The 15,937-nt window shown below is 34.8% G+C and overlaps 1 pseudogene; it reads left to right on the plus strand.

Moving 5' to 3' along the window:
- The window catches only part of LOC149208536 (uncharacterized), a 176,994-nt pseudogene that overhangs the window by 149,645 nt on the left and 11,412 nt on the right, over positions 1-15,937 (plus strand).

The following is a 15,937-nucleotide window of genomic DNA, read 5'->3' on the forward strand; positions in this document are numbered from 1 at the left end:
GTTGCATCCCATGGCTCTGTTTGTTCCTCTATTTGGCGCATATATATATATATATATATATATATATATATATGGCTCCTCCGTTTTCTCCTCTTGGCTCCATCTGCTCCTCTTCTTTGGCTCTGTTCTACTCGCTTAGTTTGCTCCTGTAGTTTCACTAATTCTGTTTCCGCATATATATATATATATGGCTCACCCTGTAGCTCCTCTAACTTTGTTCGCATATATATATATATATATGTGTGTGTGTGTGTGTGTGTGTGTGTGTGTGTGTGTGTGTGTGTGTGTGGCTCCTCTTGTAGCTCTGTCTGCTCCTCTTGTCTCCATCTGCTCCTCTGGCTTGGTAGTGTCTTCCAAAGACCTCCTTGCATATATGAATGCCTCTCTTGCTCCAATATCCTGTTATGTGCTTTCATATGCCTCCTTAGGTAGCTCCTCTTTGCTTATGGCTTGGCTATCCTGATGGCCTTGCTCCTGTCTCTTCATGAATCTGCTCTGCATCCCCTTGGCTTCATGTCATCCTTTAGTATCCAGAATATTGCCATTTGACATCAATGACAACCTAGGTCAACAATCTCCCCCTTTGTTATTGATGGCAATATTCTTCTTCTCTCCCCCTTTGACATCAATGGCAAAGGAGTGCTCTGGGACTCCCCCTATCAAACTGCTTTTGTTCTTCATGAATGGTAGATCTTCATGGGTCTGTGACTCCCCCTGTCATAGTGCTCATCTTCTGTTTACTCAAGATAGAAGGATCAATTTGCACATTATTCCCTCTTCATGTCTCAGAACTGCTTTATCATGGCTTCAACAATGCTTAAGGATGCTCTACTTTAATGCTTTCATTCATATTGCAAATGGCCATACACCAAGTGTCCAAGTCCAGGCTTTCATGCTTCAATCCATATTGTTGTCTCCACAAGTAACATTGAGAGACCTTCATAGTCCAAATCAGGAGAGACTGCCGCTGAGATTGTCTTTCTTGTTGTCTTTCTTCAGATCTGAGTTTATTTGTGTCTCTGTGCTTCTTCTTAACTCACTGCCATCCTTTCCTTGTGTTCTTGTACATATCTCAGCTAGTTATTTCCTCTTAGCAGATTTAGATATCTAATCTGTGGTTGTCTTTTAAATACAATTGCTGATCTGCATCTTTTTGCAATGCTTCAGTTTTGATATAGGCTGCCAGCTGCTCTTACTTCAAACTCTATTCCAGATGTATCTGTTTGTTTGAAGACTGCCTCTATTAGTGTCCAGAATTTATCTGTTCTCACATTAAATTCCTGAGTTAAGACATAAACCTCTGTGATAACAGCACCATGTTTGTTTGCCCTATTTCTTTAACAACAGTCCAAAGAATGGTTACAGGATCATATGCTTCAATGGAGTGCTCTTGAGACATGATAGGCTCCCCCTAACTGTATGCATCATCTCTTTTGGTAGAATCTTCTCATAAAATGCTTAGATTGGCTGGAGAGCTCAAGGGACTTTCGGACTATATTTCCTTCCTTCTCCATACTTGTGTAACTTTCTTCTTTTGCATGGTTCTAGCTTGTGTAAGAGCCCATGTTAAGTTACAATCGCGTGCCATATGACCGATGTTATGACACTTGAAGCATTCTACATTGTTCATGAATAAGAATTCATGATTTCTTCCTGCAAAGTTGTTTCTTGGAGGTTGTCGGAGACTATAACATCTATCTCTATGAGATGGATGGGAACAATAACATATATCTTTATGATATGATTTACAGTCTTTTGCCATATGACCAAAGTTTGAACAGGAATAACAATAACCAAAAAATGAACTTTGGTACCTGGGAGATGGAGGTTTCCTTGATGTACTTCTGAAGCCTTTCTGCCTTGAGATCCTTTGATGATAACCATTGCCTCTTGCCTCTTTGTCATCATCTACATTTCTTCTTGGAGCAGGATTTGTTCTATTGTAGCCTTGATTTTTCTCCTTGCCTTTGCTGGAATTGGGAGCATCACCATTTCTTTCTGACTTCTTCACATCTCTTTTATTTAAAGCATTGTCATTCTTGTTTGAGGATTCACCTGCATACCCGAGGCCTAATTTATCAAATGGACATCTGTGATAGCTGAGCATGTCATCCAAGGCTTGAGAACTCTTCAAGATTTTGTTCATCCCTTCAACCTTTTTTCTGAGGAGGACAATCTCTTCTTCCAATCTTTCACACTCATTATTCTTCTTTGCAAGTTGTTCCTTAATTTCTTCCTTGCTATGAGTAGCTTCAGCTGCTACTATTTTAAGGGAGATGATATCTGACTTCATTTTGAAGAATTCTTCATTCTTTGCTTGACTGCTCTCCATTCTCTTCTCAGCTCCTTGTGCCTATTTCCTGGCTTCTTGTAATTGAGACTTAAGGGAGGAGTCATCTACCTTATACTAACCAATCTCTTCTTCAAGTTTGTTCACGCTCTTGTGCCTTTGTTCAAGTTGACTTGACAAGGTATTTTCCTGCTTCTTTGCTTTATTCAATTGATTTGTCATGGATATGACTTCTTCATGATGCTTCCTTTTGCATTGATGAAATTCCTTCTTAAGCTTGGCAAGCTCTTCATCCCTTTCTTGTACTTGAAGCTTGATGAGGTCGACTTTCTTTCTTGTTTGATCTTGGTCACCAACTAGAGCTATCTTCTTAAGTGCCTCATTTTCCTTTTTCAAATTGTTAATCTCTTCCATGGCAGTCATAAGTTGAGTGAGGAGTTCTTCTACAAAGTCTTTTTCATTCTCTTCATCTTCTAGGTCTGCTTCAGCCTTGATGTCATCATTCTCATTTTCAGCTTCTATGATGGGTTCTGGATTTCTTTCTAGATTTCCATAATCTTCTTGACTAATGGTCAATGCTCCTTTTGAGTGAAGATCATGAAGTTTGTCCCATATGCCCTTTGCTGATGAACCTTGTCTTAGATTGTTCTTTACAGAATTAGGGAGCCCATTCAAGATTGCCTTTACTACTTTTGCATTTTACTCCTTGGATTCTCTATCCATCCTGCTATTAGCAATCACTAATTTCCAGACTTCAATGCCTTGAGTCTGTAAGAAATTCCTCATTCTTGCTTCCCATATATTAAAGTTCCCATTGAGCCTTGGAGCCTCATCAAATTGATTGTCTTCTATTTTAGTAGTAGAGGGAGACACATCCTTAGGAGGATTGGAGACTTTCTTCCTTGACCTCGCCATTTGTGTTCTAAATGTCGACCTTCAAGTTGTTAAGCTTTGAATGAAGGTACTGGCTCTGATACCAATTGTTGGAAATACTGAGAGGGGGGGTGAATCAGTATTTCTTTTTCCCACTATTGTTTTACCAGTTAAAACATATATATTCAGAACACAAGATGAACAGCAAGAATAAATGCTTTTATTAATATAAACTATGCAGTAAAATAGATACAATATATAGATTGTCACAAACAGTTGCCAAGCTCCAACTTGGACTTTGGTGAGGCTCCAACCTCCAGAGCACCAACTCTGTTTTGCCAAGACACCAATCTTGGACTTAGGAGCACCAACTCCCAAGGACTTCAATCCTGTTCAATTCTGAGGCTTCAACCCCAAGGACTCCAATCCTTCTTGCTTCTGAGGCACCGACCCCAAGGACTCCAATCCTTCTTACTTCTGAGGCACCAACCCCAAGGACTCCTATCCTTCTTGCTTTTGAGGCACCAGCCCCAAGGACTCCAATCTTGCCTACTTCTTCTCTCAGAACTCTTTTCTGCTGAGTTCTGTCTATTTACAGCTTCACTATAGTCTCCAAACTACAGTATCAATGACAACCAATCTTCTCTTGAAGTAGTCTTCCCAATTCTTCATACTGCCCACACAGAGTGTCCAGTACCCTTCATGACTTCTGATAATGTCTTCACGCAGCTTTAGTCAGTCTTCTGTTAGCTGAACTAAGCCCTGCATAAATAAAAACTTCTTGTTCAAGCTTATGATCTCAGCTAGCTGCTTCTCCCCTTCTACTATCTACTGTCTTGCTAGCCCTACTGCCCTCTTTCTGTTCTGATGCATCCTCTCGCTGCCTCTGTCTCCTCTAGCTTATTTTCCATAGCGTTCAACAACATTCACTGCTACTGCTTCTGCTATCTCACACTCTGGTTCTTCGCAATACCAACAGCCTCAATAGTCCTCTGTTTTTGTTGCTTTTATGCATTCCTGTGCCTCTATCCATCCATTTCCTCTTACTCGCTGGCTCTTTGGCTTCCTTTCTCCGCAGGCTCTTCGGCTTCCTCAACGCTCGCTTATTCTCTCAATTACCTCCTCGCTTGCTTGCTTCTTCGGCTTCCCGAACTTCAGTTTCCTCCGTCTATCCAAGCATTCCAATATTCACAGGACACATACAAGAGGAAGAGAGGCCACATACATAGAGAATACTTATTACAAGTTAAACCTATAACAACGCTCCTTTTATTCATAATTATTTGACATACACAGGGCTTTACAATGTTTACGGAGGCTTTCATTTGGAGAGACTATACCATCAGGGCGAGCCCACATGTCACATTACCACTGGCATCGTTGGCCCTTCAAACCACGTGCAAGGCAAATATGTAAATACACAGGAAATATGAGTGAAACAGTCGAAACTTATTAAAGAGCCGGACTTCAATTTTAATTCACCCGCATTTAAACTGTATCGGGTCCGCAGCATTCATCGTAAACGGCGCTCGCAACATATCGGTAGTCGCCAATGGCCGATGGACATGATAAGACATTAAGCCAAATCTCAATATAGGATCGGGTCCGCTCTTACAATCGCAATCGGAAGATTTGCATATAACATAGCCAATTCCCCGATACCCGGACGCGATATTATTTTAAATTGTTTTAATAACTCTATCGGGTCCATACCTCTATCGCAATCGGCGCTTCTGGTCGGACAACCTTCCATGTAGCATTGCGATGGGTGGATGCAATAATAGATTCAACCATAACACAATCCCGCATCGGGTCCGCGTACATATCGCAATCGGCTTTTTGTGGTTGACAGCCCATTATACATCGCGATTACCACAGATGCGATATAGCATTCAATCAAACTGTGATATGCCATCGGGTCCGCGTATATTATCGCAATCGGAGGCAGGGCCTTTACCGCTCCCAATACATGCTCCCAACGCGACGGACACGATATTAAATTGCAACGTATTGCAATGGTCCCATGGTTCCGCGCATATTAACTTTGTTTATATGCTCCGCTGTTTTGACTTTGTTTTTATGCTTCTCCGCTTATGTTGCTCCAATAGTTGTTCATGTATATATATATATGGGTTTTTCCTCCGATAGCTCCCGATAGTATTATCTGTGGATATATGGCTCCTGATAGCTCCCGATAGCTGTGTTTGCTTCCTCTATGGCTCCGCCAGCTGTGTTTGTTGCATCCCATGGCTCTGTTTGTTCCTCTATTTGGAGCATATATATATATATATATATATATATATATATATATATATATATATCTCCTATTTATATATATATATATATATATGGCTCTGGCTCCTCTCGTTTTGCTCTCTTCTTGGCTCCGTTCTACTCCTCTGTGTTGGCTCTGTCTCCTATATATATATATATATATATATATATATATATATTTGGCTATATCCTATATATATATATATATATATATATATATATATATATATATATATATATATATATATATATATATATATATATATATATATATATATATATATATATATATATATATATATATATATATATATGGCTCGTCCTATAGCTCCTCTTGCAGCTCCTCTAACTCTGTTCGCATATATATATATATATATATATATATATGTATTGGCTATATATAGTGTGTGGCTCCTCTTATAGCTCTGTCTGCTCCTCTGGCTTGGTAGTGTCTTCCAAAGACCTCCTTGCATATATGAATGCCTCTCTTGCTCCAATATCATGTTATGTGCTTTCATATGCCTCCTTAGGTAGCTCCTCTTTGCTTATGGCTTGGCTATCCTGATGGCCTTGCTCCTGTCTCTTCATGAATCTGCTCTGCATCCCCTTGGCTTCGTGTCATCCTTTAGTATCCAAAATATTGCCATTTGACATCAATGACAACCTAGGTCAACAATGCTCTTCCTTTAGAGGTGTTGTAGTTATAACATTGTAAAATAGCGTTAAGTGTAATAAACAATGCCATCCTTTAGTGTTGTGTACAATAGTGTTGAGGGTACACTAGTATTTGTGGAGAGAGATATGGTGCTCTAGGGTACACTAGTGTTCTCTTTTCCATATACTATCAAAGGTGTAAAAATACTGACTCACTTTTCCTTTTACCTTGATAAGAAAATGATGACAACTTTGTATTATGGAATGAAAAGGATAAATATGTATTGGATCTCAACCTTGATCCCTTCAATGCATCCTTTCCTTACCCAACCTAACCATCTTCAATTGGTAATGGAGTTAAATTTTTGAACATACATTTGTCTTCAAGGCTATTTCATGATAAAGAAAACATGCATCCATTGTTGGAATTCCTTTGAGCACTCAAATACCAAAACCATGTCATTTTTATTTCCTTGCTTAATATATTTCATCATTGTGTTTGATATTTAATTCATTATTCTTCTATGCACAATAAATCTATATAAAATAACAAAGAAGGATGGCATGGCTATTTTAGAGATATATAATATGAATTGATTAAAAATTCACACGTCTATTGCGATTCTCATCTTTCTATTTCACTTCTTTAGAGAAAACTCTATATTCAAATACAAACTCAACTCAAATAAAACTAAAATAGAGAACCCTAATTATGAAGATGTTTCTCTCTCCATTATCTTGCAATGACATTATTTTTTTGAATTATACTTGAATTTCACTGATAATAACCTAGATTTATATATAGCTTTTAGCACCAAATTGACATGATGGTAAACATACTAATATCCCATTAAATATGACCTAAAGATTATTCAACAAATCTCACCATTAGCCTAAGCACATGGTAGAGTAATTTATGAGGTGTGAAGTTTTATTAAAGGCACTGTTTGTTTGTTTGTTTTGGTTAGAAAATGGTTTTCTCTTGGTTTTATGTGACTTTCACTTTATCATATGTAGCATGTTGATAAATGGGAAAAAATAATTCATGACATTTATCTTGAAAAAATTGATGTTGAATGAAAGGATACAGAGTTTAACCAAGCTACGTTCCGCTTTGGTAAACGCAAAGAAATATCTTAGAAGGATACCTAAGAATACACCATATAAAAAGTTTGAACATAGGTAATATATGGTTTTTTATTTTGTAGATATGTTATTTTTTCTATCCAAAATATCACAGCAAGAATAATATTAATATTGTAGAAATTATTTGAGGAACTCATTGAGGTCGATTTTTCTGATGTCCTGCTTGATTGATACCTTCTCATGACAGGAAGTCTTTAGATATTAATTAATATGTTCCTGAACAAATTAGATTCAAATTTTATAGATATAAAAGACAAAAACAAATGTCAATTCCTTCGTTTGATTATTACTTGACTCTGGTGTGGGCAGGTTACAGGAATTGTGATTGGAAAAAGGATGGGGAGACAATGGAGAGTACGTATTGGATATGATTCATTTGTTATTGGAGATCCCTCATGCACCTGAGCTAGAAACTTTGGAAATGTTTCTAGTATGGATTCCTATGGTTTTTAATGTTTTTATTCTTTCACCTCGTGGTTATAATGGGAAATAAAATGTTTTAGGAATGCTTGAAAACACATCGATGGACATGTGAACAATTTTTTATAATTTCATTATACATTCCATGATATCATCTCTTTATTGTTTGATTGTATTTTTAACGTTTCTCTTGATTTTGTTTTGTATTTTAACTATGAAATTGAAAATACTTGGTATCATGTCCATTTAAACAACAACCAAAGCTTGAAGATAAAATTAGTATTACATAATATTGATTGAAATGCTTTTAGTTGTTTTGTGTTGAAAGATTTTCATGACTAGCTATTAAAAAAGTTTACTTTCATGTTATTATTTGAACACATGTTTATATACTTGACCAAGTTCATGCATTAGAGAATGAAATGTTGTTGCGAATAAAACAACAAGGATTAGACATTACACTTCAGATTATTTTTTTTCACAAGTTATCTACAACTTCAACTTTTTAGCATGTAACTTAGTTGGCATGATTGTGCCTAGGCTTTCCTTGAAGGTTGAATACTAAGTTACTAAGGTGTTATTTTCTATGGTGACTTTTTATTTTCTTTGTTTATACAGGTCATTTGGCCACATAGTGGCCATTGTTGCTCAACTGAAGTAAACGTGTTCATGTTTCTTGCTTTTATGGGGAAAAATAGCTTTAACATTGCTGATGTTGAGGTATATGTCATATAAATCATTTATAGTATACTTACTTTATATTTTAGTGTTCATTGTCTTTAATGTCTTACACTCTGCATTGTATCCTCTTTTGTTTTCATAAAATGAACTCAGTATTGATGGTAAGGAACAAGATCCAAAGAAAGAGCAGAACAATAACACTGGAGAGACAAATGCAAAAAGAGAGAGAGAAGAGAATTGGTCTAGTAATACCCTTAAATCCAATATCCCACATAAGTCACACACATAGAGACTAAGGGTGAAGTCTTCAGAGTTGGTGAATTCACTTGCAATGCCTTGGCAACGCAATGATAATGTTTTGAAGTGATGAAACAATATTTCATGTGTAAATCGCAGTTTAACCAATACTAAGTTGAAAACTCATATTGTAATATTTGAATTTCGTATAATATAACTTATGTGGTTGAAATTATTTATAGTTGCATTTGATATTGTTTAGTATTGTAATTAACATATGTAACTTTCTATTTTCATATTACATGAACCAATTCACATTATATGACATTTTTTGAATTTAGCCACAAAATCATACTAATTGATTTATGTTGATTAATAATGAACACATAAAATCAATCTAAAACTACTAAATTATTGGTTTATAATTATTAATGATGAATGCAAATAAAATGAATATATGGCTAAATTAGTCGTTTATAATGATTATTAATGAAAGTAAATGAAATGAATATAAACTACTAAATTATTCATTTATATAATGAGTATTAAAATACCAAAAAAAACATAAATGACTACTTCAAATGATAAATTTTTGATTACAAACGACAACTAAATTTTGCATATATACGACTATTAGTAGCTAATTTATAGTATCTTATAACACGACCAAAATTTAGTCATATTTCTTTGGTCATTACTTGGTTTCAAATGATGACTAAAATTTGCATATATATGACTATTAGTAGCTAATTTATAGTATCTTATAAAATGACCAACATTTTGGTCATATTTCTTTGGTCATTAAATGGTTTTCTCAAATGATCATATAGTAAAATATTTTTTTGTATATTTGGTCATTAATTGTGGAAATTCCTAACTAAATCAATGATCAAATTAATGACCAAATTTATGACGAAATATACTACTAGACGATAAAGATGAGACAACCAATTAATGACTAAGCTAAAAATGACTAAAATTTGGTTGCATTATAAGATACTATAAATTAGCTACTAATAGTCACCGACTGAAAAATGGTCGATCATATGCAAATTTTTAGTTGTTGTTTTAGTAACTAATTAGTCATTTTGTACTAGTGTTGTCTAGTTGTTAAAATTATCTTTATACTCTTGTCATAAACAACCTTGAAATAAAACAACTGACATGATGGAGACATGGAAAGTGCAACAGATGGAAATTTGTGATAATCAAATCAAGAAGCCCTATTTGTAGCTTGTATGGTTTTGTTATCCTTGAAGAAATTTAGTTTATGGATTGTGCAAAAATATATTCAATGACAATAAAGCATTTGATCTCGCTCTTCTAATGCATTTCACATGCATAAATAAATTTAAATCATGCAGAGGATCCTTTTTGTGAAAGGGATAGGCCACAGACCTGCCATTTATGGATCAATTGTTCATATCATTTAGTGTTGTTGAACGTTGCTTCAAAGTTTCCCTCAAGGTCTTTCACCACCTTCATTGCATCTCACAATTTTTTATTGCATGTGGATATGCTTGGTAGTATGAAACTTTTTTAGTCATAAACATACTCCATATGGAGCATTGTGCTTCTATGGTATTTTTTCTTCTCATATTTATCAATAAAACTCTTCATATGATGATTACTTTAATTTAACTCTTACACGGAATTAGAATGAATATCATTGATAAGTGAATACCAAACCAACCTAAACATAGTATGAATATGTAGAATTTTGTAGAATTTTTCTACACATCATCTAGCTTTGATACCATGTAGAAATTTCACCTGTAGAACAAACCGATATATGCAATGTCCTAAAGCATAATACTTGTTCTACTTCTACAAAACATTAAGCGAAAGCATAATCGAATTCATGAGCAACATCAAGTAGAAACATGCATAACTGATCAAGAGAAATAATCACACATAACACAAGATATATCCCGGGGAAAGCACCAGCATAAAACCCCAACCATGTATTATCAATCAAGTGGAAAACCTCTTCACAATACAAAAAGAATCAGCTCTCAAGCTATCCAGTTCTCAATGAACTATGAAGATATGAAGATATATCTTATGAAACAACCAAGTCCTGTATATAAAGGCTTTACCTATGGTCCAATCCCTATTTCCTTGCGCAGTTTGCTTACGAAATAATAGCAAAAGCATATGAAATTAATTCCAAACATACCAAGTCAACCTATGGTCCAACTACGTAATCCTTGAGGACACTAGTTCCTCAATCATGCAAAAACTACTTACTAGAAATAGCCAAGCATCTGATAGTACATTGTCCCACATCTAATCTCAACTGGGTCTCTGATAGAACTGACATGCAACAGTTATCCATGAGTGAATCCTCAGTTATCTAAAATAATAGTTGTCACATGCATGCAAGCATTAACAAACTATATTTTATTATTTTAACAACTTGTTAAATAATCTAACTAGACTTGACTAGTTAGAACTAAGTCAACTGATTCTCTCATTATAGAACTCATGCTTATTCCCTCAATCAGTGGAGGAAATTAAGGATAAATTCCTCAAACAGTGGGACAGCTCATGTGCATGCTCACAAAGACTTCAAATTCGAATTTCCTTAACTAATTAACTCAACTGAATTAATTAATTAATATTTCCAACTGTTGTTAAGACCAAAATTAATTTTACTTCCTATAGATAGACTAGGGACTGCTATAAATAGGAAGGGACCCAAAAATGCTATTTTTAGAAATTTCTATTTTTAGCAGTTTCACCTCTCACCCCATGTGGCCAATGACCTCACTGGCCAAACTGTTATTTTTAGACATGCTGTTTTTAGACATGTTATTTTTAGCAGGTCTATTTTTAGCACATTCTAAATTTAACATTTCTTGTTGCACATTTTTCAATAGAGTATTATCCCAATTCAAAAACAAATGTTTTCTTCTTCAATTTGTATACTAGTGCTTCGACTTCCTTTGGCTCCCACCAATTGCATGCATTTCTAAAGGTTATCAGTTCATAAAATTTGTAGAATCGGATAGAACAATAAGTGAGTTATTTAACCGCCTTCTATTTTTAAACAATACTATAATTTCCTTTTTCTAAATGAGCTAGAATTTCTTTTAATTTCAAACTAGAGGCACATGTTAAAACAAGTTAGCATCTGTGATGAGATGTAAAAAACAAAAACTTAAGACATTTTGATGACATCATGACAATATGCTTTAAGGCATTCTTTGACAATATATAACGAAATCATTATAGTGACATAGTTCATTTAGCTCATATAATCACTTCAAGGATTCAAATGCAGGCCATACAGAAATAGAAGAAATGCTGAGGAATTTTTTTTTTTATTTTAACCTGGAAAATCTTAGGCTTCAACAAAAACTTCATGTGTACTAGGCACCCCAATTCTCTCTGTGCATATCCCTTATTTAAGGTATGTTCCATGTTAATGTGCCTATTTATCTCTATGGCTTGAGAGGTTCTAGAACATATTTTAGAGATCGACAAATAAAGCATCTAAACAGTTATCATCCTACTAAATGGTTAGGAAGATATGTGCCATCAGTACATGTAGGCAATGACTTTACAAAGTTAATCCACATATTGATTCTTCCAATCAAAGAACAACAACTTAGACTAGATATCCAAACACTGCCTTGTATAGTTTAATTTCTTCCTACAAGGATATAATTCAAGCTTATGCTTATAGCTTGCTTCACTTAGCATCACCAATAATTGCCACATGAACAATCTCCATCCTTGAAATGATGGTAACAGTTTGCATCCCTCTCAATGATTTTGTTGGCAACAATCCTAGAAATGAACTTGGTTGCAAAGTGACAATCACCACATACTCAGAGGTTCTTGACAATTTGAATGGTTGTTCTAGGAGATGTGTTTAACAACCCAAATGAAATGGCCAACTTCTCACTATGGTAGAAAAAAACAAAAAATCCCTTCTCCTCCTTCATAGCATTTAGTACAAACCTCTTGTCAGGAACATACCCAACCACCTTCATCCAAGATAACCTTGAATATATTTCCTCTATTTGTGGATGTGATCTATCTGCTACAAGGAAAACATGTATTTTTCTATTGATCTCAATCCAACTACACCTAGGAGTCTTTTTTATGCCTCTATATTTCATAATTTTTGTACTATTTCAATGTTAATCCCCCTTCCAGCTACAACATAAATATTTGAGAGAAGAACATAAGGGGTTGATTGTTAGGGTCCAACTCAAAAAGGCATTCTTCCATGCATTCTTCTAGCTTCATATTAATATGTATTTTATAGGCACCAAGAAAACAACTCCATACAACAACATCAGGTTTTATTGGCATTTTATTGATAAAGTCTTGTGCTTCATACAAGCACCTAGCTCGGACAAGAAGGTCAACCATACATATATAGTGCTCCATCACAGGTGTGATCTGATAACATTTTCTCATGTAGTTAAAATATTTATAGCATTCATCAACTAGACCTGCACAATTACATGCAAATAAAACACTAAGGTCACATGATTTGGGTTCATCCCACAATGGTTCATTTTTTCAAAGATTTTGAGGGCTTCCTTTCCATATCCATGCATTGCATATCTTGCAATCATTTCATTCCATGAGACTATATCTTGATGAGGCATTTTCTCACATAATTTAGTTGCCTTATGAATACACCCACATTTTTCATACATGTCTATCAAGGCATTCACCACCATGACATCAGACAGGAAACCATTTCTACATATTTTATCATGGATCTTCGTACCCTGTTGCATAACTTCCAAATTGGCATGTACTGGAAGAATATTGAAATGTTTTTGAGTTTGGATTCATACGTGCTGATTACATTTGTTGAAAAATCTCCAGGGCTTTTGCACCATGCACATTCTGTGAAAATCTTGCTAAAGCATTTCATGAGACTAAATTCCTTTCAGAAATTTCCTTAAAGACTTCTAGGGCTTCTTGAACAAGCCCATTTTGTGTATAACCTATAATCATTACATTCCATGGGACAAGGTCTCTATGTTGCATTTTGTCAAATAACTCTCGTGCCTTGCCTATTATACATATCAACAAGTGCAGTCTTCACCACAACATCAAAACTGAAATCCACTTTGAATTATTCTTGATTTATTTCCATACCCTGCTCCAAGCCATGACAAGTTGGAAGCGGAATGGCAAATGTTTTTGAATCAGCTCTCATGCCCACCAACTGCATTTCAAAAAACAAATTTAGGGCTTCCTTAAAATGCCCATTCTGGACAAATCCTGCAATCATGGCATTCCATGATACCACATTCCACTCACTCATTTCCTTAAATATCAGGGCTTCATTAATGATCCCATTCTGTGCATATCTTATAAGCATGGTTGTCCATGAGACAACATCTTGCTGATGGATTTTGTCAAACGAATCACATGACTTCCATATACTCTCGTATGATATGTTTTACAAGACTAAAAATATAGTAACTATAAATGTAATCTCAGTGAAATAATAGTCATTGCACTGAGAGAAGTGAGGTGCATTCAACATTCCAACATTGAAGTGAGGTGCAATTTTTTTCCAATCTAAATTTTTTTGTTGTTGATGGTTAGTAAGATATATGGTGAATTTTGATTGTGTTAAGCAAGTTTTGTGTTCAATAGATGACTTAGCAAAACATCATTATATTAATCATAAAATAGCAATAATTACTTGGTAATATTGAATTTTTTCCTTCCCAATTATTTCATTAGTGTTTATGGTAAGTACTTTTATTAGTGAAGTTACATACCAATTTGAATGAACTTCATTTCCATCAGTGTGACTGATTTATGCATATTGCATCAACAAATGTTAATTTTATTGAGCAGGTAATAGATGCTAGGACTATTGTTATATTTTCAATATGTTTATGCAGTATCGATGATGTTTAAAGTTAACATCCATAACTTGGTCAATGATAGAGACATTGTCGAAGTTTGGTTCTGGTCTTCTTCTTTTTTTTGTTCAAGTGATTATATTGCTAGATTCCACACATACTTGGAATGATGCATGGATTGTGAAGGATGAACAGTTTTGGTTCATACTTATTTTTCATTTATCTGATGACCAGAAGTTTGTACTCTTGATTTCTTCTTATCTACAGTGGAACTTGATTGATGTCTCTTTCTTGCCCCATCCATTGTATTTCAAAATAAAAATTAATAAATTGTTGTCCTTGATCATTTATGTTAATTGTGGTGATACATATTCTTGCAGGTACATAACATTGCTTGTTGTATCTATTGTCTGCTATCTAGTGACATTTGCATTTTTTGGGTTACTCTTCTACTAGTTTAACCCTTCAGGACATGACTGTAGTATGAATGTTTTCTTCATTGTCATGACATTGATTCTTGCATTTGCATTTGCAGTCATTGCATTGCATCCTTGGGTACCCAATTTTTTTATTTTAATTGTACCCATATTTAAATTGTTGATAAATTATTTGGAAGGATTTGAGGAACATTTTCATTTTGATATATTATAGCAAGAGTTATAAATGTGAAGTTTTTTTTGTTCATAAAAGAGTGAGGAAACAGGTCTTTCTTTAAGCTTTAGGCTGTTTAATTTGGCTTATTTCTTTATCAGTTATGAAACATGATTTATCAGAGAAATTTATTTTAGACATGGAAAAAGTCGAATTATAATCATTTTTCTTTTTAAAATCCAACACCTATTTTAACTGCACCACAAACTTCTCCACATAGAAAGATACTTAGGTTGGTAGGACATTCCCAGTTTGGATTGAGATATTTTTTCCAATTGAAAGTGAATCTTCCACAAGCTAGATTGAAATAATTATGTGCAGTCCCACTTCAACGGGGTGGAACAGTCCATGAAAGGTGAATTCATAACAACTTTCTTGTAGTACCCATGAGGTGAAATGCTTGAGCACATGACCTTGGGGAGATTGGAACCATGGTTGGTAGCTTGAAAAGGAAAACCACAAACCCATGGGTGGATTGGGACATTAAAGAAAAACACAACTACTTCAAAATTCAAATCCCAGTAGAGTATATGCCATCTTGATTACTATCTTTAGTGTGAAACATTTAGAAGTTGTAGAAAAATGAAATGTGCAGAAAACACTCAGAAACAGTTTATTATCCTAGCAAGAATATTTCAATACAAGTGATAGGTGGCATGCCTCTTATAACAGATTGTGAACCACAACTCACTCTCATATAAATGACACATATCCTCTAACTCCTATTACATTTTCATTTCACATAGATAGTACACTAATACTTGTTAACAACACACTCAACTGAATGTCACTGTGAGTGGATGTTGGATCTGTATCTACAACATTTAGTTCTATTTGTCTATGTTTTGTCAATAAATTG

The sequence above is a fragment of the Pinus tabuliformis genome, chromosome 1_2 (genome assembly GCF_031772625.1).
Source record: "Pinus tabuliformis cultivar Carrire ecotype Pingquan chromosome 1_2, CPIR1, whole genome shotgun sequence".
In the NCBI taxonomy this organism is placed as follows: domain Eukaryota; kingdom Viridiplantae; phylum Streptophyta; class Pinopsida; order Pinales; family Pinaceae; genus Pinus; species Pinus tabuliformis.